The sequence below is a fragment of the Pseudophryne corroboree genome (genome assembly GCF_028390025.1).
Source record: "Pseudophryne corroboree isolate aPseCor3 chromosome 3 unlocalized genomic scaffold, aPseCor3.hap2 SUPER_3_unloc_1, whole genome shotgun sequence".
Taxonomy (NCBI): domain Eukaryota; kingdom Metazoa; phylum Chordata; class Amphibia; order Anura; family Myobatrachidae; genus Pseudophryne; species Pseudophryne corroboree.
In genome coordinates this window covers 1,968,818-1,996,657 of record NW_026967493.1, presented here as the reverse complement: position 1 = coordinate 1,996,657, position 27,840 = coordinate 1,968,818, and the positions used below count along the sequence as shown (strand labels likewise).

The following is a 27,840-nucleotide window of genomic DNA, read 5'->3' as shown; positions in this document are numbered from 1 at the left end:
ATCAGGATTTCAATCAATATCGATTATCCCATTTTTTTGTAGTATCTTATACTGATTATTGTGTGCGATCTGCTATAACCAAGTATTGGTGGGGAACATAATGTCCCTATTGTTCTTAATTCTGATTATTAATTTTAGAATTGGTGGGGATATTTATATGGGTACCTATGTTTTATTCCACCACATCATATCCCTATTCTCTTTCCTTTCTGGTTGTTTTTCCTGTTTGATTATTTCCCCGAATCCAATTGTTATGTCTTATTTGTTTCTTATACTATGGTTAATAGCAATCCTAGGCGGGTGATTCGTGATCGTTGGTAATTTTCATGTTCCTGGGCCTCATATTCCTTCAGGGAGGCCTATCTTTTCCCATTACTCTGCATTTTATTACCAAATAATATGGTGAATAAGATTAATAAGTGAACTGTGTCATACATACGTGTATAGTGCATACCCATATAAGTGAAAATAAATGAAAAGGGTTTTTTTGGATAATTAGGAATATATAGTAGATGATGATAATAAATAATATGTAGAAAACATGAAGATCATAATGACAGTGAGTGGGACAATTGAGAAGGGGGGATGTTTATCGTTCCCCATGCTTACTCCTTCATATGTTTTGTGATATGGTGATTCTAATGAGAATCACTTATATTCAATATGTGTCATACTACATTCTGACACACTATGTTATAAAACTTCCCAAGGAATCTGTGATGTCTGTGATACAAAATGCCAACCAAATTCAAGTGACAATGTGAAAAAAAGAAGGATACAAAATATAATAAATGGGAAGTGTCGGTATGTGTAGGTCTTTGATCTGTCCCCGTAGGGACCAATTAAAAGTGGTAATATCAATTGCATTTGTAGGTTTTAGGATCAAGAAGGTCTATTATCCTGCCCATTCACCAACCTATGTCTTCTTATTCCTTTTTACCCTTCCAAAAAAGCTGTGAAGTTGATATGTTCATTGAGTCCATTAGGTTGGAGTCCATCCAATAGATTCTGAGAGCCTGGACAGAACTGGAGTTTAAAGTCGAACCTGGAAAAGAATAGTGCTCATCTGGCCTGACGAGGGTTAAGACATTGTGCGCCTTTCAGGTATAAAAGATTCTTGTAGTCGGTAAGTATAGTGACTGAATGAGAAGCTCCCTCCAACAGATATCTCCACTCCTCTAGAGCGAGCTTGATGGCTAGCAACTCCTAGTCGCCAATGGCATAGTTGCGCTCAGCTGGGGAGAACTTCCGGGAGAAGAAACTGCAAGTATGTAGATGTCCATCTTTAGTCCTCTGGGATAACACCGCTCCTACGCCAACGAAGGAAGCATCCACCTCTAAGATGAAAGGAGAGTCGATGTCGGGTTGTTTCAGAACTGGTGCAGAGATGAAACGTTGCTTTAGAAAATGAAAAGCTTGCATAGATTCTTCAGACCACTTGGACGGGTTAGCACCCTTCTTGGTTACTGCAGTGATAGGCACCACAGTGGCGGAAAAGTCTCGTATAAACTTTCTGTAATAATTGGCGAACCCTAAGAACCTCTGGACCCCTTTGAGGGTTAAGGGTATCGGCCAATTCTGGATTGCTTGTAGTTTCTCAGGATCAATCTCTAGTCCGGAACTGGACACAATGTAACCTAGAAACGGAGTGGATTTAACTTCAAAAACACATTTCTCCAATTTGCAATAGAGATGATTGACACGGAGACGGGACAGAACCTCCTTTACCCAGAAACGATGTTCCTCTAGATTATTGGCAAAGATGAGGATATCGTCTAGATATACCACGACATGGCGGTATAAGACGTCTCTGAAGATCTCATTCACGTAATGCTGGAAGACAGCTGGAGCGTTGCTCAATCCAAAGGGCATGACGAGGTACTCATAATTTCCGTCATGGGTGTTAAAAGCGGTCTTCCACTCGTCACCCTCACTGATCCGGATGAGATTGTAGGCACCCCTCAAATCCAACTTAGTAAAGATGGTTGCTCCGCTGACTCTATCGAAGAGCTCTGTAATCAAGGGTAAAGGATATCGATTCTTGATGGTAATGTCATTCAGACCTCTGTAGTCGATGCATGGTCGCAGAACACCGTCTTTCTTCTTAACGAAGAAGAAGCCTGCGCCGGCTGGAGAAGAAGAAGGTCGGATAAAACCTTTCGCCAGGTTCTCTTTGATGTACTCCTCCATGGAGTGTGTCTCAGGCAGAGACAACGGGTAAGTTCGGCCTCGAGGTGGAACCTTCCCTGGAATGAGGTCAATTGGGCAGTCCCATTCTCTATGAGGAGGAAGGATATCAGCAGAAGCCTTACTGAACACGTCCGTGTAGTCTTGATAGGGAGGAGGTGGAACATCAGACCTGGGGAAAGAAGAACAAACAGGAAGCACTTTGGACAAACAAGTCTCAGCACAGGAGGGACCCCATGCTAGTATTTGCGTAGTCGTCCAGTCAATCGACGGATTGTGGAGACGGAGCCATGGAAGGCCCAAAACCACTGGATGTGTGCCTCTTGGAATCACGAGGAAGGAAATAAATTCTGCATGAAGAACTCCCACTCTCAGACGAACTGGTAGAGTCCTTAGAGAAATAACTGCATCAAAAATCTTGCTGCCATCCACGGCAGTTAAGGAGATGGACGAAGGAAGTCTCTCGGTGGGTAGGGACCACCGTTTAACATAAACTTCGGTTATGAAATTCCCAACTGCTCCGGAATCAAGGAGGGCAATGACGTTCCTGTAACGTTGAGCAATTTGGAGCGAAACTGGGAGATTATAATCATGAAGAGATGGAGAGGAGATCATTACTCCTAGCCGGCCCTCTCCTTGGCGAGCTAGGATTTGGAGTTTCCCGGACGTTTGGGACAGGCATTGATAGTGTGAGACGGAGCTGCACAGTAGAGACAGAGAGACGTCTTCGGCGCTCAGCGGGAGATAGACGGAAACGACCAATTTGCATGGGCTCATCCTTGGATGGAGATGGTCGACGAGGAGGAGCAGACGATTTAGGAGTGGGTGATCTTCCTCGCTCGGTTGCTCTCTCTCTGAAACGTAGATTAACCTTCGTGCAAAGAGAAATTAGCTCATCCAACTTAGAGGGCAAGTCTCTGGTAGCTAACTCGTCCTTGATGCGTTCTGATAAGCCATGCCAGAATGCAGCATACAGGGCCTTGAATGTAGCTACAAAGTCAGTATAGGAGGACAGCAGGGGATCAGACTTCTCCCATAAAGGTGATGCCCAGTCAAGGGCTGAGCCACTGAGAAGGGAGATGATATAGGCAATTTTGGTACGGTCACTGAAGAAATTGCCAGGTTGAAGCTCAAAGTGGATTTCACTTTGGTTGAGAAATCCCCTGCAGAACCTTGGAGATCCGTCAAATTTAGCTGGCGTTGGAAGATGAACACGTGGACTGGAAATGGGTAAGGTGGGTGGGGTTACAGCTGGTGTCACTGTAGTGGACGCACCGGACGTGCCAGGTCCACGGAGGGTCATTTGAATCCCATCCAGCCGCGTAGAGAGATCCTGGAGACAGCGGATGATGTGGCCTTGTGCAGCCTCCTGATGTTCGAGTCTGACTGCCAGTTCTTGCATCGGCCTAGCCGCTTGATCCTGGTCTCCGGCTGGATTCATATGGTCAGTGCTTACTGTCACAACTGAGGGTTTTGGCTGACAGGAGAAAGCCTCAGTTGTAGAGGCTTAGAGGAACTTAAACCAGGGAGGTTTAATCAGACCCCTGGACATGCAAGTGTTTAAATGAAACCCCGAAGGTGTGACCATGACAACCAGGTAAAAGTCAACATAAAAGTTTATTCACAGACTCCGTGTAAACAGACAGCATTCAAGGTTAAATAATGGCAATAATAAATAATATAATTCCTGGAGCACTCTGACCATGAAATGGTTTCACAGGAATGAATGCTGGGTGGAACCAGCCAGGTGATGAAGCACGGATTGAATATAGGCCCTCATTCCGAGTTGTTCGCTCGTTATTTTTTGCTCGCAACGGAGCGATAAGTCGCTAAAGCGCATGCGCAATGTCCGCAGTGCGACTGCGCCAAGTAAATTTGCTATGCAGTTAGGTATTTTACTCACGGCATTACGAGGTTTCAGCTGTTGTGTTTGCTGGATAGAACCAGCCAGGTGGTAAGACACGGAGTGGATGCGGAATGGGATCAGCCAGATGATAAAGTCACTTAATGAATGCTGGGTGGAACCAGCCAGGTGATGAAACACGGAGTGAATATGGGCCCTCATTCCGAGTTGATCGCTCGGTATTTTTTATCGCATCGCATCGATTTTCCGCTTAATGCGCATGCGCAATGTCCGCACTGCGACTGCGCCAAGTAAATTTGCTATGCAGTTAGGAATTTTACTCACAGCTTTTTCATCGTTCTGGTGATCGTAATGTGATTGACAGGAAGTGGGTGTTTCTGGGCGGAAACTGGTCGTTTTATGGGAGTGTGTGAAAAAAACGCTACCGTTTCTGGGAAAAACGTGGGAGTGGCCGGAGAAACGGAGGAGTGTCTGGGCGAACGCTGGGTGTGTTTGTGACGTCAAACCAGGAACGACAAGCACTGAACTGATCGCACTGGCAGAGTAAGTCTCGAGCTACTCAGAAACTGCACAGAGAAGTCTTTTCGCAATATTGCAAATCTTTCGTTTGCAAGATTCACTCCCAGTAGGCGGCGGCTTAGCGTGTGCAAAGCTGCTAAAAGCAGCTTGCGAGCGAACAGTTTGGAATGACCACTATAGTAAGATGCTAGGGAGCGTGGAAATAGAGGAGTTGAAGGATGATTACCGGTGATAGGGGATATTGCTGGAAGCAGATGCAATAGCTGGAAGCTGGAAACTGGATCAGCCACGGAGGACTGCAGAGTCAGGCTGCACCGCAGGATGCTAGGCAGGTGTGGGTCTCTTTAGTGGATGCTGGAGACAGGAGCTGGAACCTGGTGGATCAACCACAGGAGAGAGACTGGAACAAGGTATGACAAACAAAGCACTGACGATTTGCTAGCCCAGGCACAGGATACTTATACCTGCAGCAATGCAGGTATTGGCTGGGCAATTATGCAGATTTCCAGGCAGTGGATTGGAGGAATTGAAACATGTGATTGAATCCAACATGGCTGCGCCCATGTTAGAACTTGGGAGGGAAAACTGGTTTGGGAATCCATGTGGAAACATAACTGTAATGGCGACGCCGGCCGCAGAGGACAGGAGATGCCAGACTGATAATGTATGCTGAGACTCGTGGATGACAGCGGAGGCCGCGGCAGGCATGGAACACCACACTGACAACCTGCACTTATAACACAGGAGCGGCGGCGGAGGCCGCGGAGAACGGGAGATGCCATGCAGGATTTAAACATGGCGCCGCTGTGACAGCATCTCAGCCTGACAGGAGGGATATGCAGTCTGTGAACACAGATGAGATCCGGCCTTGGAACGCTGAGCCAGCCTCAGAAGACATCTGAAAGGCAAGTAATGGCGTCCAGATACCCTGATCGTGACACCCACCTTCCTAGTGGAATGGGCCTTTACTAAATTTGGTAACGGCAATCCAGCCGTAGAATGAGCCTGCTGAATCGTGTTACAGATCCAGCGTGAAATAGTCTGCTTAGAAGCAGGAGCGCCAACCTTGTTGGCTGCATACAGGACAAACAGTGCCTCTGTTTTCCTAACCCGAACCGTCCTGGCTACATACATTTTCAATGCCCTGACCACATCAAGGGACTCGGAATCCTCCAAGTCCCGCGTAGCCACAGGCACCACAATAGGTTGGTTCATATGAAAAGAGGAAACCACCTTAGGCAAAAATTGAGGACGAGTCCGCAACTCAGCTCTATCCACATGGAAGATCAGATAGGGGCTCTTGTGAGACAAAGCCGCTAACTCAGATACTCTCCTAGCAGACGCAAAGGCCAACAACATGACCACCTTCCAAGTGAGATACTTTAATTCCACCGTTTGAAGCGGCTCAAACCAGTGAGACTTAAGGAACCGTAACACCACGTTAAGGTCCCATGGTGCCACTGGAGGCACAAAAGGAGGTTGGATATGCAGCACTCCCATCACAAAAGTCTGGACTTCTGCGAGAGAAGCCAATTCCTTCTGAAAGAAAATGGATAGGGCCGAAATCTGAACTTTAATTTAGGCCCAAATTCACTACAGTCTGTAGGAAGTGAAGAAAACGGCCCAGATGAAATTCTTCCGGAGGAGCATTCTTGGACTCGCACCAAGACACATACTTCCTCCATATACGGTGATAATGTTTTGCTGTCACCTGCTTCCTAGCCTTAATCAGAGAAGGAATGACTTCATCCGGAATGCCCTTTTCCGCTAGGATCCGGCGTTCAACCGCCAAGCCGTCAAATGCAGCCGCGGTAAGTCTTGGAATAGACAGGGCCCCTGTTACAACAGGTCCTCTCTGAGAGGAAGAGGCCACGGATCTTCTGTGAGCATTTCCTGCAGATCCGGATACCAGGCCCTTCGAGGCCAATCTGGAACAATGAGAATTGTCTGTGCTCCTCTTCGTCTAATGTTTCTCAATATCTTTGAGATGAGAGGAAGAGGAGGGAACACATAGACCAACTGGAACACCCACAGTGTCACCAGGGCGTCCACTGCTACCGCCTAATGGTCCCTTGACCTGGCGCAATACCTCGGAAGCTTCTTGTTGAGGCGTGACGCCATCATGTCTATTTGAGGCAGTCCCCACTGACTTGTAATCTCCGCAAAGACTTCCTGATGACGTCCCCACTCTCCTGGATGTAGATCGTGTCTGCTGAGGAAGTCTGCTTCCCAGTTATCCACTCCCGGAATGAAGACTGCTGTCAGAGCGCTTGCATGATTTTCTGCCCAGCGAAGAATCCTGTCGGCTTCTGCCATTGCCACTCTGCTCTTTGTTCCGCCTTGGCGGTTTACATGAGCCACTGCAGTGATGTTGTCGGACTGGATCAGAACCAGTAGGTCGCGAAGCAAATTCTCCGCTTGACGAAGGGCATTGTATATGGCCCTTAATTCCAGTACGTGGATGTGTAGACAAGCCTCCTGGCTTGACCACAGACCTTGGAAGTTTCTTCCCTGTGTGACTGCTCCCCATCCTCGGAGGCTCGCGTACGTGGTTACCAGAACCCAGTCCTGAATGCCGAACCTGCGACCCTCTAGAAGGTGAGCACTCTGCAGCCACCATAGGAGAGATACCCTGGCCCTTGGGGACAGGCTGATCATCTGATGTATATGTAGATGTGACCCGGACCACTTGTCCAGAAGGTCCCACTGAAAAGTCCTCGCATGGAACCTGCCAAATGGAATGGTTTCGTAAGACGCCACCATCTTTTCCAGAACTCGAGTGCATAGATGCACCAACATCCTTTTCGGCTTCAACAGGTCTTTGACCAAGCTCTGGAGTTACTGGGCCTTTTCCATTGGGAGGAAAACCCTTTTCTGTTCTGTATCCAGAATCATGCCTAAGAAAGGCAATCGGTTTGTTGGAACCAGCTGTGACTTTGGTAGATTGAGAATCCAGCCGTGCTGCTGCAACACCCTCAGGGAGAGTGATACGCTGTTTAACAACTGCTCTCTTGATCTCGCTTTTATTAGGAGCTCGTCCAAGTACGGGATAATTGTGACTCCCTGCCTGCACAGGAGCACCATCATTTCCACCATTACCTTGGTGAAAACCCTCGGGCCGTGGAAAGCCCAAACGGCAACGTCTGAAATTGATAATGACAATCCTGTACAGCAAATCTCAGGAACGCCTGATGAGGAGGATATATGGGGACATGAAGGTAAGCATCCTTTATGTCTAGGGATACCATATAATCCCCCCCCCCTCCAGGCTGGCGATGACCACTCTGAGCGATTCCATCTTGAACTTGAACCTTTTTAAATATAGGTTTAAGGATTTTAAATTCAGAATGGGTCTGACCGAACCGTCCGGTTTCGGGACCACAAAAATGGTTGAGTAATACCCTGTTGAGGCAAGGGAACTTTGACCACCACTTGTTGAAGACACAATTTTTGAATCGCATTTAAAACCACCTCTCTCTCTGGGGAAGAAGCCAGTAGGGCCGATTTGAAAAACCGGCAAGGAGGCACCTCTTCGAATTCCAGCCTGTAACCGTGGGAAACAATGTCTATTGCCCAGGGATCCACCTGTGATTGAACCCAGACATGGCTGAAAAGTCAAAGACGTGCCCCCACTGGGGCGGATTCCCTCAGCGGAGCCCCAGCGTCATGCGGTGGATTTTGTAGAAGCCGGGGAGGACTTCTGCTCCTGGGAACTAGCCGTAGTTGGCAGCTTTTTTCCCTTGCCCTTACCTCTGACAAGAAAGGAAGATCCCCGTACTCTCTTGGATTTATGCGACCGAAAGGACTGCATCTGATAATGTGGCGTTTTCTTAGGCTGTGAGGAAACATAGGGCAAAAAAGTTGATTTACCTGCCGTAGCTGTGGAAACCAGGTCTGTGAGACCTTCTCCAAACAATTCCTCACCCTTGTAAGGCAAAACCTCCATATGCCTCTTCGAGTCGGCATCACTCGTCCACTGTCGGGTCCATTGGGCTTGCCTAGCAGAAATCGCCATTGCGTTGGCTCTGGAACCCAGTAGGCCCACGTCTCTCTGAGCAGCCCTCATATATAGGACCGCATCCTTTATATGACCCAGGGTCAATAAAATGGTTTCCTTATCCAGCGTATCAATATCAGCCGATAAGGTATCTGTCCACGCTGCTACAGCGCTACAAACCCAAGCCGACGCTATTGTCGGTATGAGTAATGTACCAGTATGTGTGTAAATTGACTTCAAGGTTGTCTCCTGCCTGGAATCAGCAGGATCCTTGAGGGTTGCGGTATCTTGAGATGGCAACGCTACCTTTTTGGATAAGCGTGTCAACGCTTTGTCCACCCTTGGGGAGGATTCCCACCGTATCCTATCCTTAGCCGGGAAAGGATACACCATAAGAATCCTTTTGGGAATCTGCAGTTTCTTGTCTGGAGTTTCCCAAGCCCTTTCAAACAACTCATTTAGCTCATGTGAAGGGGGAAAAGTAACCTCGGGCTTCTTTTCTTTAAACATGTGGACCCTCGTGTCCGGTACAGAGGGGTCATCAGTGATATGCAACACATCTTTTATTGCAATAATCATATAATAAATACTTTTAGCCAATTTTGGCTGCAACTTTGCATCATCGTAGTCGACACTGGAGTCAGAATCCGTGTCGGTATGAGTGTCTACTACTTGCGATAGTGGGCGCTTTGTACATGCCCTGGACTCTGCTTTGTCCAACCTTTTGTGTAATAAATTCACATTTGCATTTAAAACATTCCACATATCCAACCACTCAGGTGTCGGCGTTGCCGACGGAGACACCACACTCATTTGCTCCACCTCCTCCCTAGAAGAGCCATCTGCTTCAGACATGCCGACACACGCATACCGACACCCCACACACTCAGGGAATTCTCTATCTGGTGACAGTTCCCCCACAAGGCCCTTTGGAGAGACAGAGAGTATGCCAGCACACACCCAGCGCCAATGACCCTGGAAAAAATACCCAGATAGCGCTTTTATTATATATATATATATATATATATATTCACTGCGCCAAATTATGCGCCCCTCCCCCTTCTTTAAAACCCTCTGTCACCGTATTCAGCAGGTGAGAGTCCGGGGAGCCAGCTTCTCAGCGGTGTGCTGTGGAGAAAATGGCGCTAGTGAGTGCTGAGGGATCAAGCTCCACCCCCTCAGCGTCGGGCTTCGGTCCCGCTCGATTCCTTTTAAAAACTGGCGAGGGATCTCCAATATACAGTGCAGAGCCTATATATATACTTTTTCTGCCAGTTTCAGAGGTGTAAATTGCTGCCCAGGGCGCCCCCCCTGCGCCATGCACCCATCAGTGCCTGTCGTGTGTTATGTGTGGGAGCTGCGCGTTACCTCTGTGAAGATCTGAAGTCTTCTGCCGCCCCTGAAGTCTTCTATCTTCTCATACTCACCCGGCTTCTATCTTCCGGCTCTGTGAGGAGGACGGTGGCGCGGCTCCGGGACGAACTGCGAGGGGAGATCTGCGTTCCGACTGCCTCTAGAGCTAATGGTGTCCTGAAGCCTAAGAAGCAGAGCCTAGCATTTAAGTAGGTCTGCTTCTCTCCCCTCAGTCCCACGATGCAGGGAGCCTGTTGCCAGCAGGTCTCCCTGAAAATAAAAAACCTAACAAAATTCTTTCAGAGAAACTCAGGAGAGCTCCCTGTAATGCACCCAGTCTCCTCTGGGCACAGTATCAAACTGAGGTCTGGAGGAGGGGCATAGAGGGAGGAGCCAGTGCACACCCATATCTAAAAGTTCTTTTTAGTGCCCATGTCTCCTGCGGAGCCCGTCTATACCCATGGTCCTTACGGAGTCCCCAGCATCCTCTAGGACGTAAGAGAAAATAGTGGAATTTTTTTTACATTCGTAATTTCATTCTGATAGCTACAAAAGCAAACTTTTTCAGGTAAAATTATTTTTCTTTAATTAGTAATGTGGAAGAAATAAAAATCACATATGCAGAACCGAGACTCAAAATGTGTTATGAAACGACTGTGCATGTGTATGGATCGTAATGTGCAGGCGCAAGGCCAAATTGGGATCACTAGGTGAACGCAGGCTGATTGACAGGACGTGGACGTTTGGAGGTGGTAATTGGCCGTTTTCTGGGAGCGTTTCCAGGGCGGGTGTGTGACGTCAGCTCTGGCCCCGATCAGCCTGATTCTATCGCCCTGTAGGAGTAAGTCCTGCGCTACACACAGACTGGAAAATCATTCCATGGTGAGTTGGTATGGAAAATCATTCCATGGTGAGTTGGTAACGGATTCGGGATCCGGATTGAAAGTCGACAGTAACTAGGTCGACAATGTCTAGGTCGACCACTATTGGTCGACAGTAACTAGGTCGACAGGGTCAAAAGATCGACAGGGTCAAAAGGTCGACATGTTCTAGGTCGACAGGTCAAAAGGTCGACATGAGTTTTTCACAATTTTTTTCTTTTTTTGACCCTTTTCATACTTAACGATCCACATGGACTACGATTGGAACGGTAATCTGTGCCGAGCGAAGCGGTAGCGGAGCGAAGGCACCATGTCCGAAGCATGGCGAGCGAAGCGAGCCATGCGAGGGGACGCGGTGCACTAATTGGGGTTCCCGGTCACTCTACGAAGAAAATGACACCAAAATAACATAAAAAATTCATGTCGACCTTTTGACCTGTCGACCTAGAACATGTCGACCTTTTGACCCTGTCGACCTTTTGACCCTGTCGACCTAGTTACTGTCGACCAATAGTGGTCGACCTAGACATTGTCGACCTAGTTACTGTCGACTTTCAATACTACACCCACGGATTCTCAGCTGTCCGGCATTTGCAAAACTTTTCACACAGCGTACGCAGACTTACACAGGGAGGGAATTCACTTTGCCTGGGCGGCGTCTATCTAATCGCAGACCTCACAAATTCACAGAGGAGCAATCAGGTCTGAATTAGACCCGTAACCCCCTATAAGAGCTCACATAATGATAAGCCATAGCAATATCATTAGTGACCCCATTTCTCTGACGTCCTAGTGGATGCTGGGAACTCTGTAAGGACCATGGGGAATAGCGGCTCCGCAGGAGACTGGGCACAAAAGTAAAGCTTTAGGACTACCTGGTGTGCACTGGCTCCTCCCCCTATGACCCTCCTCCAAGCCTCAGTTAGATTTTTGTGCCCGGCCGAGAAGGGTGCACACTAGGGGCTCTCCTGAGCTTCTTAGTGAAAGTTTAGTTTTTTTATTTTCAGTGAGACCTGCTGGCAACAGGCTCACTGCATCGAGGGACTAAGGGGAGAAGAAGCGAACTCACCTGCGTGCAGAGTGGATTGGGCTTCTTAGGCTACTGGACACCATTAGCTCCAGAGGGACCGAACACAGGCCCAGCCTCGGAGTCCGGTCCCAGAGCCGCGCCGCCGGCCCCCTTACAGAGCCAGAAGCAAGAAGAGGTCCGGAAAATCGGCGGCAGAAGACATCCTGTCTTCACCAAGGTAGCGCACAGCACTGCAGCTGTGCGCCATTGCTCCTCAGCACACTTCACACTTCGGTCACTGAGGGTTCCAGGGCGCTAGGGGGGGGCGCCCTGAGCAGCAATAAAAACACCTTGGCTGACGAAAATACATCACATATAGCCCTCAGGGCTATATGGATGAATTTTAACCCCTGCCAGAATTCATAAAATAGCAGGAGAAAAGTCCGCGAAAAAGGGGCGGAGCCTATCTCCTCAGCACACTGGCGCCATTTTCCCTCACAGCTCCGTTGGAGGGAAGCTCCCTGGCTCTCCCCTGCAGTTACTACACTACAGAAAGGGGTTAAAAAAGAGAGGGGGGCACTAATTAGGCGCAGTATAACAATACAGTAGCTATAAGGGGAAAAACACTTATATAAGGTTATCCCTGTATATATATAGCGCTCTGGTGTGTGCTGGCATACTCTCCCTCTGTCTCCCCAAAGGGCTAGTGGGGTCCTGTCCTCTATCAGAGCATTCCCTGTGTGTTTGCTGTGTGTCGGTACGTTGTGTCGACATGTATGAGGAGGAAAATGATGTGGAGGCGGAGAAATTGCCTGTAACAGAGATGTCACCCCCTAGGGAGTCGACACCTGAGTGGATGAGATGCTGGAAGGAATTACGTGACAGTGTCAGCTCTTTACAAAAGACAGTTGATGACATGAGACAGCCGGCGACTCAGCCTGTGCCTGTCCAGGCGTCTCAAAAGCCATCAGGGGCTCTAAAACGCCCGGTACCTCAGATGGCAGATACAGACGCCGACACGGATACTGACTCCAGTGTCGACGATTAAGAGACGAATGTGACTTCCAGTAGGGCCACACGTTACATGATTGAGGCTATGGAAAATGTTTTTACACATTTCTGATAATACCAGTACCACTAAAAAGGGTATTATGTTGGGTGAGAAAAAACTGCCTGTAGTTTTTCCTGCATCTGAGGAATTAAATGAAGTGTGTGATGATGCGTGGGTTTCCCCCGATAAAAACTGTTAATTCCTAAAAAGTTATTAGCATCATACCCCTTCCCGCCAGAGGATAGGGCACGTTGGGAAACACCCCCTAGGGTGAATAAAGCGCTCACACGCTTGTCTAAACAGGTGGCACTACCGTCCCCGGATACGGCCGCCCTTAAGGAACCTGCTGACAGAAAGCAGTAAAATGTATATACACTCACACGGGTGTGATACTGCGACCAGCAATCGCCTCAGCCTGGATGTGCAGTGCTGGGGTGGCTTGGTCGGAGTCCCTGACTGACAATATTGATACCCTAGATAGGGACAGTATATTACTGACTATAGAGCATTTAAAAGATGCATTTCTATATATGCGTGATGCACAGAGGGATATTTGCCGACTGGCATCAAGAGTAAGTGCGCTGTCCATTTCTGGCAGAAGAGGGTTATGGACAAGACAGTGGTCAGGTGATGCTGATTCCAAAAGGCATATGGAAGTATCGCCTTATAAAAGGGAGGAGTTATTTGGGGTAGGTCTAACAGACCTGGTGGCCACGGCAACGGCTGGGAAATCCACATTTTTACCCCAGGTAGCCTCTCAACATAAGAAGACGCCGTATTATCAGGCGCAGTCCTTTGGGCCCCATAAGGGCAAGCGGGCAAAAGGCTCCTCATTTCTGCCCCGTGGCAGAGGGAGAGGAAAAAGGCTGCAGCAAACAGCCAGTTCCCAGGAACAGAAGCCCTCTCCCGTTTTCTGCCAAGTCCTCAGCATGACGCTGGGGCTTTACAAGCGGACTCAGGCACGGTGGGGGCCCGTCTCAAAAATTTCAGCGTGCAGTGGGCTCACTCACAGGTGGACCCCTGGATCCTTCAGGTGGTATCTCAGGGGTACAAATTGGAATTCGAGACGTCTCCCCTTCGCCGTTTCCTAAAGTCTGTTTTACCGACGTCTCCCTCCGACAGGGAGGCGGTATTGGAAGCCATTCACAAGCTGTATTCCCAGCAGGTGATAATCAAGGTACCCCTCCTACAACAGGGAAAGGGGTATTATTCCACGCTGTTTGTGGTACCGAAGCCGGACGGCTCGGTGAGACCTAATTTAAATCTGAAATCCTTGAACACTTACATACAACGGTTCAAATTCAAGATGGAGTCACTCAGAGCGGTGATTGCAAACCTAGAAGAAGGGGATTATATGGTGTCTCTGGACATCAAGGATGCTTATCTCCATGTCCCAATTTACCCTTCTCACCAAGGGTACCTCAGGTTTGTGGTACAGAACTGTCACTATCAGTTTCAGACGCTGCCGTTTGGTTTGTCCACGGCACCCCGGGTCTTTACCAAAGTAATGGCCGAAATGATGATACTCCTTCGAAGGAAGGGAGTTTTAATTATCCCTTACTTGGACGATCTCCGGATAAGGGCAAGATCCAGGGAACAGTTGGTAGTCGGGGTAGCACTATCTCAAGTAGTGTTGCGGCAGCACGGTTGGACTCTTAGTATTCCAAAATCGCAGCTGATCCCGACGACACGTCTTCTATTCCTAAGGATGATCCTGGACACAGTCCAGAAAAAGGTGTTTCTCCAGGAGGAGAAAGCCAAGGAGTTATCCGAACTAGTCCGAAACCTCCTAAAACCAGGCCAAGTGTCAGTGCATCAGTGCACAAGGGTCCTGGGAAAAATGGTGGCTTACTACGAAGCAATTCCATTCGGCAGATTCCACGCAAGAACTTTCCAGTGGGACCTGCTGGAAAAATGGTCCGGATCGCATCTTCAGATGCATCAGCGGATAACCCTGTCACCAAAGACAAGGGTGTCTCTTCTGTGGTGGTTGCAGAGTGCTCATCTTCTAGAGGGCGCAGATTCGGCATTCAGGACTGGGTCCTGGTGACCACGGATGCCAGCCTGCGAGGCTGGGGAGCAGTCACACAGGGAAGAAATTTCCAGGGCTTGTGGTCAAGCCTGGAGACATCACTTCACATAAATATCTTGGAGCTAAGGGCCATTTACAATGCCCTAAGCCAAGCAAGACCTCTGCTTTAAGGTCAGCCGATGCTGATCCAGTCGAACAACATCACGGCAGTCGCCCACGTAGACAGACAGGGCGGCACAAGAAGCAGGAGGGCAATGGCAGAAGCTGCAAGGATTTTTCGCTGGGCGGAAAATCATGTGATAGCATTGTCAGCAGTGTTCATTCCGGGAGTGAACAACTGGGAAACAGACTTCCTCAGCAGAAGTTTTCCACATGATTGTAAACCGTTGGGAAAAACCAAAAGTGGACATGATGGCGTCCCGCCTAAACAAAAAATTGGACAGGTATTGCGCCAGGTCAAGGGTCCCTCAGGCAATAGCTGTGGACGCTCTGGTAACACCGTGGGTGTACCAGTCAGTGTATGTGTTCCCTCCTCTTCCTCTCTTACCAAAAGTACTGAGAATTATAAGACGGAGGGGAGTAAGAACTATACTCGTGGCTCCGGATTGGCCAAGAAGGACTTGGTACCCGGAACTTCAAGAGATGCTCACGGAAGAGCCGTGGCCTCTACCTCTAAGAAGGGACCTGCTCCATCAAGGACCCTGTCTATTCCAAGACTTACCGTGGCTGCGTTTGACGGCAGGGCGGTTGAACGCCGGATCCTGAAGGAAAAGGCATTCCGGATGAAGTCATCCCTACCTTGATCAAAGCCAGGAAGGATGTAACCGCAAAGCATTATCACCGCATTTGGCGGAAATATGTTGCGTAGTGCGAGGCCAGTAAGGCCCCGATGGAGGAATTTCAACTAGGTCGATTCCTGCATTTCCTGCAAACAGGAGTGTCTATGGGCCTAAAATTGGGGTCCATTAAGGTTCAAATTTCGGCCCTGTCAATTTTCTTCCAGAAAGAACTAGCTTCAGTTCCTGAAGTTTAGACGTTTGTAAAAGGGGTACTGCATATACAGCCTCCTTTTTGTGCCTCCAGTGGCACCTTGGGATCTCAATGTAGTTTTGGGGTTCCTAAAGTCACAACGGTTTGAACCACTTGAATCTGTGGAGTTAAAATATCTCACATGGAAAGTGGTCATGCTGTTGGCCCTGGCCTCGGCCAGGCGCGTGTCAGAATTGGCGGCTTTATCCTGTAAAAGCCCTTATCTGATCTTCCATTCAGACAGGGCGGAATTGAGGACTCGTCCTCATTTTCTCCCTAAGGTGGTTTCAGCGTTTCATCTGAACCAACCTATTGTGGTACCTGCGGCTACTAGTGACTTGGAGGACTCCAAGTTGTTGGACGTAGTCAGGGCCCTGAAAATATATGTTTCCAGGACGGCTGGAGTCAGAAAATCTGACTCGCTGTTTATCCTGTATGCACCCAACAAGCTGGTTGCTCCTGTTTCTGAGCAGACTATTGCTCGTTGGATTTGTAATACAATTCAGCTTGCACATTCTGTGGCAGGCCTGCCACAGCCAAAATCTGTCAATGCCCATTCCACAAGGAAGGTGGGCTCATCTTGGGCGGCTGCCCGAGGGGTCTCGGCTTTACAACTTTGCCGAGCAGCTACTTGGTCAGGGGCAAACACGTTTGCTAAATTCTACAAATTTGATACCCTGGCTGAGGAGGACCTGGAGTTCTCTCATTCGGTGCTGCAGAGTCATCCGCACTCTCCCGCCCGTTTGGGAGCTTTGGTATAATCCCCATGATCCTTACGGAGTTCCCAGCATCCACTAGGACGTCAGAGAAAATAAGAATTTACTTACCGATAATTCTATTTCTCGTAGTCCGTAGTGGATGCTGGGCGCCCATCCCAAGTGCGGATTGTCTGCAATACTTGTACATAGTTATTGTTAACTAAATCAGGTTATTGTTGTTGTGAGCCATCTATCCAGAGGCTCCTCTGTTATCATGCTGTTAACTGGGTTCATATCACAAGTTGTACAGTGTGATTGGTGTGGCTGGTATGAGTCTTACCCGGGATTCATAAATCCTTCCTTATTGTGTACGCTCGTCCGGGCACAGTATCCTAACTGAGGCTTGGAGGAGGGTCATAGGGGGAGGAGCCAGTGCACACCAGGTAGTCCTAAAGCTTTACTTTTGTGCCCAGTCTCCTGCGGAGCTGCTATTCCCCATGGTCCTTACGGAGTTCCCAGCATCCACTACGGACTACGAGAAATAGAATTATCGGTAAGTAAATTCTTATTATTGTATTCATCAACGGCCACATCAATAAGAAGCCATGCTGGCAGTACAATTGCTTAATGTCAGTGGCATGCATGAGGGGTCGCAGTGATATACATAACATGGGACTGGATCTATGGTGACCAACAATTAGCACGCATCAGTATACACTAATAATGGCACTGATACACATTTATGGGTGTGGTTCATAGGGTCTACCACTATTGGTCGACAGTGACTAAGTCGACACCCAAAATAGGTCGACACAAGTATTAGGTTAACATGGGCAAGTATGAAAAAGTTCAAAAGATGGAAAGAAAAGTTAGCACATATCGCAGCGTGAGTACACCGCTTGTGATACCGATGCGCACTCCGCGGGGCCATTATCTCAAGAAAAACAGACTGTGCAGGCATGGCAATGTTCACTATATTGTGTACTATCTAGTGCATATCGCACGTGTTTCCAGTAGTGACCGATATTCGCTTGTGATTCCGATCTACGTCATCACAGCCACTCCCCACCGCCCATATTGTGTATTCTCTGCGCGGAGGCTGAGGAACAGCAAGAATGGGCAGTGTGCAGGAGGGGGTAATACACAAAGCGGTAAGTATACTGAGACTGTACACCGCCAATGGGAGGCACATGGGAACAAACACTGGGCATTGTGATAATGTGTAATGGGCATTACGCTGTGTAATAATGTGTAATGGGCATTACAGTGTGTAACAATGTGTGAGGGGCATTACAGTGTGTAATAATGTGTAATCTGCATTACCGTGTGTAATAATGTGTAATGTGCATTACGTTGTGTAATAATGTGTAATGTGCATTACGTTGTGTAATAATGTGTGAGGGGCATTACAGTGTGTAATAATGTGTGAGTGGCATTACAGTGTGTAATAATGTGTAATGTGCATTACGTTGTGTAATAATGTGTGAGGGGCATTACAGTGTGTAATAATGTGTAATCTGCATTACCGTGTGTAATAATGTGTAATGTGCATTACGTTGTGTAATAATGTGAGAGGGGCATTACAGTGTGTAATCATGTGTAATCTGCATTACCGTGTGTAATAATGTGTGAGGGGCATTACAGTGTGTAATAATGTGTAATCTGCATTACCGTGTGTAATAATGTGTAATGTGCATTACGTTGTGTAATAATGTGAGAGGGGCATTACAGTGTGTAATAATGTGTAATCTGCATTACCGTGTGTAATAATGTGTGAGGGGCATTACCGTGTGTAATAATGTGTAATGTGCATTACGTTGTGTAATAATGTGTGAGGGGCATTACAGTGTGTAATAATGTGTGAGTGGCATTACAGTGTGTAATAATGTGTAATGTGCATTACATTGTGTAATAATGTGTGAGGGGCATTACAGTGTGTAATAATGTGTAATCTGCATTACCGTGTGTAATAATGTGTAATGTGCATTACGTTGTGTAATAATGTGAGAGGGGCATTACAGTGTGTAATAATGTGTAATCTGCATTACCGTGTGTAATAATGTGTGAGGGGCATTACAGTGTGTAATAATGTGTAATCTGCATTACCGTGTGTAATAATGTGTAATGTGCATTACGTTGTGTAATAATGTGTGAGGGGCATTACAGTGTGTAATAATGTGTGAGTGGCATTACAGTGTGTAATAATGTGTAATGTGCATTACGTTGTGTAATAATGTGTGAGGGGCATTACAGTGTGTAATAATGTGTAATCTGCATTACCGTGTGTAATAATGTGTGAGGGGCATTACAGTGTGTAATAATGTGTAATCTGCATTACCGTGTGTAATAATGTGTGAGGGGCATTACAGTGTGTAATAATGTGTAATCTGCATTACCGTGTGTAATAATGTGTGAGGGGCATTACAGTGTGTAATAATGTGTAATCTGCATTACCGTGTGTAATAATGTGTGAGGGGCATTACAGTGTGTAATAATGTGTAATCTGCATTACCGTGTGTAATAATGTGTAATATGCATTACGTTGTGTAATAATGTGTGAGGGGCATTACAGTGTGTAATAATGTGTAATCTGCATTACGCTGTATAATAATGTGTGAGGGGCATTACAGTGTGTAATAATGTGTAATCTGCATTACCGTGTGTAATAATGTGTAATCTGCATTACGTTGTGTAATAATGTGTGAGGGGCATTACAGTGTGTAATAATGTGTAATCTGCATTACGGTATGTAATAATGGGTAATGGGCATTACAGTGTGTAATAATGTGTAATGGGCATTATGGTGTGTAATAATGTGTAATGGGCATTACAGTGTGTAGCATAATGTGTAATGGGCATTACGATGTGTAATAACGTGTAATGGGCCTAACAGTGTTTATAAATGTGTAATGGGTATTACAGTGTGTAATAATGTGTAATGGGTATTATAGTGTGTAATAATGTGTAATGGGCATTACGGTGTGCAGCATAATGTGTAATGGGCATTACGATGTGTAATAATGTGTAATGGGCCTAACAGTGTTTATAAATGTGTAATGGGTATTACAGTGTGTAATAATGTGTAATGGGCATTATAGTGTGTAATAATGTGTAATGGGCATTACGGTGTGCAGCATAATATGTAATGGGCATTACGATGTGTAATAATGTGTAATGGGCCTAACAGTGTTTATAAATGTGTAATGGGTATTACAGTGTGTAATAATGTGTAATGGGCATTATAGTGTGTAATAATGTGTAATGGGCATTACGGTGTGCAGCATAATATGTAATGGGCATTACGATGTGTAATAATGTGTAATGGGTATTATGGATGTGTAATAATTATTGTGTGTAATAATGTGTAATGGGTATCGTATGTAACAATGTGTAATGGACGTAATAGTGTGTAATGGGCATCACAGATGTGTAATAATGTGTAACAGCGCTGCAGATGGGTTTCAATTTCAGCTGGTTGCTCATAATTCAAGTTGCTGCTTGTGCTTTATTATACAGGATGTATGACATAGGTATGTTCATTACACTTGTACTTTGTAGTTACATTGTATTTAGTATTTTACCCACAGAGATGTCAGTAGAGGAAAATCACAAATTCTGGTCTGGATTAATTGAATTGAATCACGAGTGCCTGTGGCGCGTAATTTATTTATTTACTTATTACCAGTTATTTATATAGCGCACACATATTCCGCAGCGCTTTACAGAGAATATTTGGCCATTCACATCAGTCCCTGCCGCAGTGGAGCTTACAATCTATATCCCCTATCACATGTACACACAGACACATTCAATCTAGGGTTAATTTTGTTGGGAGCCAATTAACCTACCAGTATATTTTTGGATTGTGGGAGGAAACCGGAGTACCCGGAGGAAACCCACGCAAGTACGGGGAGAATATACAAACTCCACACAGTTAGGGCCATGGTGGGAATTGAACCCATGACCTCAGTGCTGTGAGGCAGTAATGCTAACCATTACACCATCCATACTGCCCAATAATACTGCGTAATAAGTGTAGACTATGCCAACAGGACAAAGAGGAATCGGGCATATGAACAGATTATCAGGTACAGTAGAGCCAGGAACAGTGCTGCAGCCCTAAAGTGGTTAAAGAAGATTGCAAATTTCCGAACAGTGTTTATGTAGGAGCACAAGAAGTACATGGTATCACAGCATTCAGGAGCCAGGACGGATGAGGTTTAGAAGCCAACACTGTGGTATTATGACCTCATGAAATTCACTTTGGAGCAAGAGCCAAGGATAAGGTCACAGTGTAATCTGGATCCGGTTTCTCCCACTCTTGTGGAAGAGGAGGCATCGGAGAGACTGGATCTGGTAAGTACACACACATTTGTAATGTATTGCACCCACATATTTTTACATGGAGTTCATTTTTGTTTTATACTGCAGGATATTACACTGGACCAGGAAGCAGAGCCTTCCATGAGTGAGGTAACTGAAGTGGACAACCCAACCCCACAGCCACGACCCCCGAAACAGCAGAGGTCGTCCATGAAGCCCACTTCTGCCATTGTCCAGCTCACAACAGGTTTTTACTCACGCGGAGGAGGTTCTTAATAGCCCCCAGACTTGGAGCAAACTTTTGGCAATTACATCGCGGCGGAGATGTGACTGATGAAGGAGGATCAAAAGAAGATCTACAAGCGTCTGGTTCTTGATACTACCTCATGTGCAAATGACAAATCTCTTGATGAGGATAACATCACCTGCCAGGTACTGTCTCCCAAATGTGCCCCCACCCACCTACCCACATCACCAACCCATGCATTATGCACCAGGAAACCCTCAACAATCGAGCTGTTTTCCGCCAGGACCCATACAGCCCACCCTCCACCCATACCAGCACTTTGTCCAGTGGCACGTACTTAGACATGCTGAGTACAGTCCTCTGTACTGGACGATCCTCATTTTTAAAATGAAATTCGTTTTTTTTTTTTGTTTAAAAAATTTTTGTTGCCCTTGCCCTAGTCTCTTGCTCCAAGTGACCTGTATTGAGGGCATTAGTACCACAGCGTTGGTTTCTTTTTTTTAAAATATATATTTATTGAGAAGGGAGCATGTAATAAAATACAGGTCATATGTCACAATGTTTGCGAGAATACATCAATCACTGCGGTGTACAGAGATTATCAATCAAAAAGCTGAACCAAAAATAAGAATTTACTTACCGATAATTCTATTTCTCGTAGTCCGTAGTGGATGCTGGGGACTATGTCAGGACCATGGAGAATAGCGGCTCCGCAGGAGACAGGGCACAAAAGCAAGCTTTTAGGATCACATGGTGTGTACTGGCTCCTCCCCCTATGACCCTCCTCCAAGCCTCAGTTAGGTACTGTGCCCGGACGAGCGTACACAATAAGGAAGGATCTTGAATCCCGGGTAAGACTCATACCAGCCACACCAATCACACCGTACAACTTGTGATCTGAACCCAGTTAACAGTATGATAACAAAGAAGTAGCCTCTTAAAAAAGATGGCTCACAACAATAATAACCCGATTTTTTGTAACAATAACTATGTACAAGTAATGCAGACAATCCGCACTTGGGATGGGCGCCCAGCATCCACTACGGACTACGAGAAATAGAATTATCGGTAAGTAAATTCTTATTTTCTCTAACGTCCTAGTGGATGCTGGGGACTCCGTCAGGACCATGGGGATTATACCAAAGCTCCCAAACGGACGGGAGAGTGCGGATGACTCTGCAGCACCGAATGAGAGAACTCCAAGTCCTCTTTAGCCAGAGTATCAAATTTGTAAAATTTTACAAACGTGTTCTCCCCTGACCACGTAGCTGCTCGGCAAAGTTGTAATGCCGAGACCCCTCGGGCAGCCGCCCAAGATGAGCCCACCTTCCTTGTGGAATGGGCCTTTACAGATTTTGGCTGTGGCAGGCCTGCCACAGAATGTGCAAGCTGAATTGTACTACAAATCCAACGAGCAATAGTCTGCTTAGAAGCAGGAGCACCCAGCTTTTTTGGGTGCATACAATATAAACAGCAAGTCAGACTTTCTGACTCCAGCCGTCCTGGAATTATATATATATATATATATATATTTTCAGGGCCCTGACAACGTCTAGCAACTTGGAGTCCTCCAAGTCCCTAGTAGCCGCAGGCACCACAATAGGTTGTTTCAGGTGAAACGCTGACACCACCTTAGGAAGAAATTGGGGACGAGTCCGCAGTTCTGCCCTGTCCAAATGGAAAATCAAATATGGGCTTTTGTAAGAGAAAGCCGCCAATTCTGACAATCGCCTGGCCGAGGCCAGGGCCAACAGCATGGTCACATTCCATGTGAGATATTTCAAATCCACAGATTTGAGCGGTTCAAACCAATATGATTTGAGGAATCCCAACACTACGTTGAGATCCCACGGTGCCACTGGAGGCACAAAAGGGGCTGTATATGCAATACTCCCTTGACAAACGTCTGGACTTCAGGAACTGAAGCCAATTCTTTCTGGAAGAAAATCTACAGGGCCGAAACTTGAACCTTAATGGACCCCAATTTGAGGCTCATAGACACTCCTGTTTGCAGGAAGTGCAGAAATCGACCTAGTTGAAATTTCTTCGTGGGGCCTTCCTGGCCTCACCCACGCAACATATTTTCACCACATGTGGTGATAACGTTGTGCGGTCACCTCCTTCCTGGCTTTGACCAGGGTAGGTATGACCTCTTCCGGAATGCCTTTTCCCTTAGGATCCGGCGTTCAACCGCCATGCCGTCAAACGCAGCCGCGGCAAGTCTTGGAACAGACATGGTACTTGCTGAAGCAAGTCCCTTCTTAGCTCCCGAGGCCATTAATCCTCTGTGAGCATCTCTTGAAGTTCCGGGTACCAAGTCCCTCTTGGCCAATCCGGAGCCACGAGTATAGTTCTTACTCCTCTACGTCTTATAATTCTCAATACCTTGGTTATGAGAAGCAGAGGAGGAAACACATACACCGACTGTTACACCCACGGTGTTACCAGGACGTCCACAGCTATCGCCTGAAGGTCTCGTGACCTGGCGCAATACCTGTCCCGTTTTTTGTTCGGGCGGGACGCCATCATGTCCACCTTTGGTCTTTCCCAACGGTTCACAATCATGCGGAAAACTTCCCGATGAAGTTCCCACTCTCCCGGGTGGAGGTCGTGCCTGCTGAGGAAGTCTGCTTCCCAGTCGTCCACTCCCAGAATGAACACTGCTGACAGTGCTATCACATGATTTTCCGCCTAGCGAAAAATCCTTGCAGTTTTGCCACTGCCCTCCTGCTTCTTGTGTCGCCCTTTCTGTTTACGTGGGCGACTGCCGTGATGTTGTCCCACTGGATCAATACCGGCTGTCCTTGAAGCAGAGGTCTTGCTAAGCTTAGAGCATTATAAATTTGCTCTTAGCTCCAGTATATTTATGTGGAGAGAATTCTCCAGACTTGATCACCCTCCCTGGGAATTTTTTCCCTGTGTGACTGCTCCCCAGCCTCTCAGGCTGGCCTCCGTGGTCACCAGCATCCAACCCTGAATGCCGAATCTGCGGCCCTCTAGAAGATGAGCACTCTGTAATCACCACAGGAGAGACACCCTTGTCCTTGGATATAGGGTTATCCGCTGATGCATCTGAAGATGCGATCCGGACCATTTTTCCAGCAGATCCCACTGAAGAGTTCTTGCGTGAAATCTGCCGAATGGAATCGCTTCGTAATAAGCCACCATTTTTACCAGGACTCTTGTGCAATGATGCACTGACACTTTTCCTGGTTTTAGGAGGATCCCGATTAGCTCGGATAACTCCCTGGCTTTCTCCTCCGGGAGAAACACCTTTTTCTGGACTGTGTCCAGAATCATCCCTAGGACCAGCAGACGTGTCGTCGGAACAACTGCGGTTTTGGAATATTTAGAATCCACCCGTGCTGTCGTAGAACTACTTGAGATAGTGCTACTCCGACCTCCAACTGTTCTCTGGACCTTGTTCTTATCAGGAGGTCGTCCATTTTCTTTGAAGACGAATCCTCATTTCGGTCATTACCTTGGTAAGGACCCGGGGTGCCTTGGACAATTCAACGGCATCGTCTGAAACTGATAGTGACAGTTCTGTACCACGAACCTGAGGTACCCTTGGTGAGAAAGGCAAATTTTTGGGACATGGAGGTAAGCATCCCTGATGTCCCGGGACACCATATAGTCCCATTCTTCCCGGTTCGCTATCACTGCTCTGAGTGACTCCATCTGGATTTGAACCTTTGTAAGTGTTCAAATATTTCAGATTTAGAATAGGTCTCACCTAGCCTTCTGGCTTCAGTACCACCATATATTGTGGAATAATACCCCTTTCCTTGTTGTAGGAGGGGTAATTTTATTATCACCTGCTGGGAATACAGCTTGTGAATTGTTTTCAATACTGCCTCCCTGTCGGAGGGAGACATTGGTACAGCAGACTACAGGAACCTGCGAGGGGGAAACGTCTCGACATTCCAATCTGTACCCCTTGGATACTACTTGTAGGATCCAGGGGTCCTGTACGGTCCCAGCGTCATGCTGAGAACTTGGTAGAAGCGGTGGAGGGCTTCTGTTCCTGGGAATGGGCTGCCTGCTGCAGTCTTCTTCCCTTTCCTCTATCCCTGGGCAGATATGACTCTTATAGGGACGAAAAGGACTGAGGCTGAAAAGACTGTGTCTTTTTCTGCAGAGATGTGACTTAGGGTAAAAAACTGTGGATTTTCCAGCAGTTGCCGTGGCCACCAGGTCCCATGGACCGACCCCAAATAACTCCTCCCCTTTATACGGCAATACATCTTTGTGCCGTTTGGAATCTGCATCACCTGACCACTGTCGTGTCCATAAACATCTTCTTGCAGATATGGACATCGCATTTACTCTTGATGCCAGAGTGCAAATATCCCTCTGCGCATCTCGCATATATAGAAATGCATCCTTTAAATGCTCTATAGTCAATAAAATACTGTCCCTGTCAAGGGTATCAATATTTTTAGTCAGGGAATCCGACCAAGCCACCTCAGCTCTGCACATCCAGGCTGAGGCGATCGCTGGTCGCAGTATAACACCAGCATGTGTGTGTATACTTTTTAGGATATTTTCCAGCCTCCTATCAGCTGGCTCCTTAAGTACGGCCCTATCTGTAGATGGTACCGTCACTTGTTCTGATAAGCATGTGAGCGCCTTATCCACCCTAAGGGGTGTTTCCCAACGCGCCCTAACTTCTGGCGGGAAAGGGTATACCGCCAATAATTTTCTATCGGGGGAAACCCACGCATCATCACACACTTCATTTAATTTATCTGATTCAGGAAAAACTACAGGTAGTTTTTTCACATCCCACATAATACCCTTTTTTGTGGTACTTGTAGTATCAGAAATATGTAACACCTCCTTCATTGCCCTTAACGTGTGGCCCTAAAGGAAAATACGTTTGTTTCTTCACCGTCGACACTGAAATCAGTGTCCGTGTCTGGGTCTGTGTCGACCGACTGAGGTAAATGGGCGTTTTACAGCCCCTGACGGTGTTTGAGACGCCTGGACAGGTACTAATTTGTTCGCCGGCCGTCTCATGTCGTCAACCGGCTTGCAGCGTGTTGACATTATCACGTAATTCCATAAATAAGCCATCCATTCCGGTGTCGACTCCCTAGAGAGTGACATCACCATTACAGGCAATTTGCTCCGCCTCCTCACCAACATTTTCCTCATACATGTCGACACACACGTACCGACATACAGCACACACATAGGGAATGCTCTGATAGAGGACAGGACCCACTAGCCCTTTGGGGAGACAGAGGGAGAGTTTGCCAGCACACACCAAAACGCTATAATTATACAGGGACAACCTTTATATAAGTGTTCCTCCCTTATAGCATTTTAATATATATTCATATCGCCAAATCAGTGCCCCCCCTCTCTGTTTTAACCCTGTTTCTGTAGTGCAGTGCAGGGGAGAGCATGGGAGCCTTCCCACCAGCATTTCTGTGAGGGAAAATGGCGCTGTGTGCTGAGGAGAATAGGCCCCGCCCCCTTTTCGGCGGGCTTCTTCTCCGGAGTTTGTGATATCTGGCAGGGGTTAAATACATCCATATAGCCTCAAGGGCTATATGTGATGTATTTTTCGCCATACAGGTATTATACATTGCTGCCCAGGGCGCCCCCCCCCCCGCGCCCCCCCCCGCGCCCTGCACCCTCCGTGACCGCTGTGTGAAGTGTGCTGACAACAATGGCGCACAGCTGCAGTGCTGTGCGCTACCTGATGAAGACTGAAAGTCTTCTGCCGCCTGGTTCCGGACCTCTTCAATCTTCAGCATCTGCAAGGGGGGTCGGCGGCGCGGCTCCGGGACGAACCCCAGGGCGAGCCCTGTGTTCCGACTCCCTCTGGAGCTATGTCCAGTAGCCTAAGAATCCAATCCATCCTGCACGCAGGTGAGTTGAAAATCTCTCCCCTAAGTCCCTCGATGCAGTGAGCCTGTTGCCAGCAGGACTCACTGAAAATAAAGAACCTAAAAACTTTTTCTAAGTAACTCTTTAAGAGAGCCACCTAGATTGCACCCTGCTCGGACGGGCACAAAAACCTAACTGAGGCTTGGAGGAGGGTCATAGGGGGAGGAGCCAGTACACACCATGTGATCCTAAAAGCTTGCTTTTGTGCCCTGTCTCCTGCGGAGCCGCTATTCCCCATGGTCCTGACGGAGTCCCCAGCATCCACTAGGACGTTAGAGAAACATTAGTTAGTATAGGCAAGGTTAAGAGGACAATCAACCATATACATATCAAACGGGGGAATGCAATAACAGTTACAGATTTAGAAGGGTAGTGAGCCTTGAATGAGAGATTCCGTATTATACCACGTTGTTAACCTGACTACTCTGCGTACATATTCCCTGGTAGCAGTTGGCAGCGTATGTAGGTAGGGTAACCAAATGGCAAAACATTTTGGGGCGCGGGACTCCACATCCGGGGAACAATCAACCCAGTCCATTTGGTAGAGATACGTTAAACGTGGTAACATGAGGGAAAGGGGTATCCGCTCCGAATGTATCCATTGGGATAGAATAGTTTTCTTTGCTGCAGCGGCCACACGAGCCAACAGCAATTTCTGGGGGATCCTGAGACTCCACGGAGTTCCAGAAAGCCCAGGCCATAGTGATATTAAAGGAGATGCGAAGTTCCACATTAATATAGGTTTGGAC

The 27,840-nt window shown here is 47.2% G+C and overlaps 1 protein-coding gene across 1 annotated transcript in view; it reads right to left on the bottom strand.

Annotated features, from left to right (window-relative positions):
• Positions 1-27,840, bottom strand: part of LOC134983116 (zinc finger protein OZF-like) — a 294,499-nt gene that overhangs the window by 202,871 nt on the left and 63,788 nt on the right. The gene's annotated exons all lie outside the window — the stretch shown is intronic.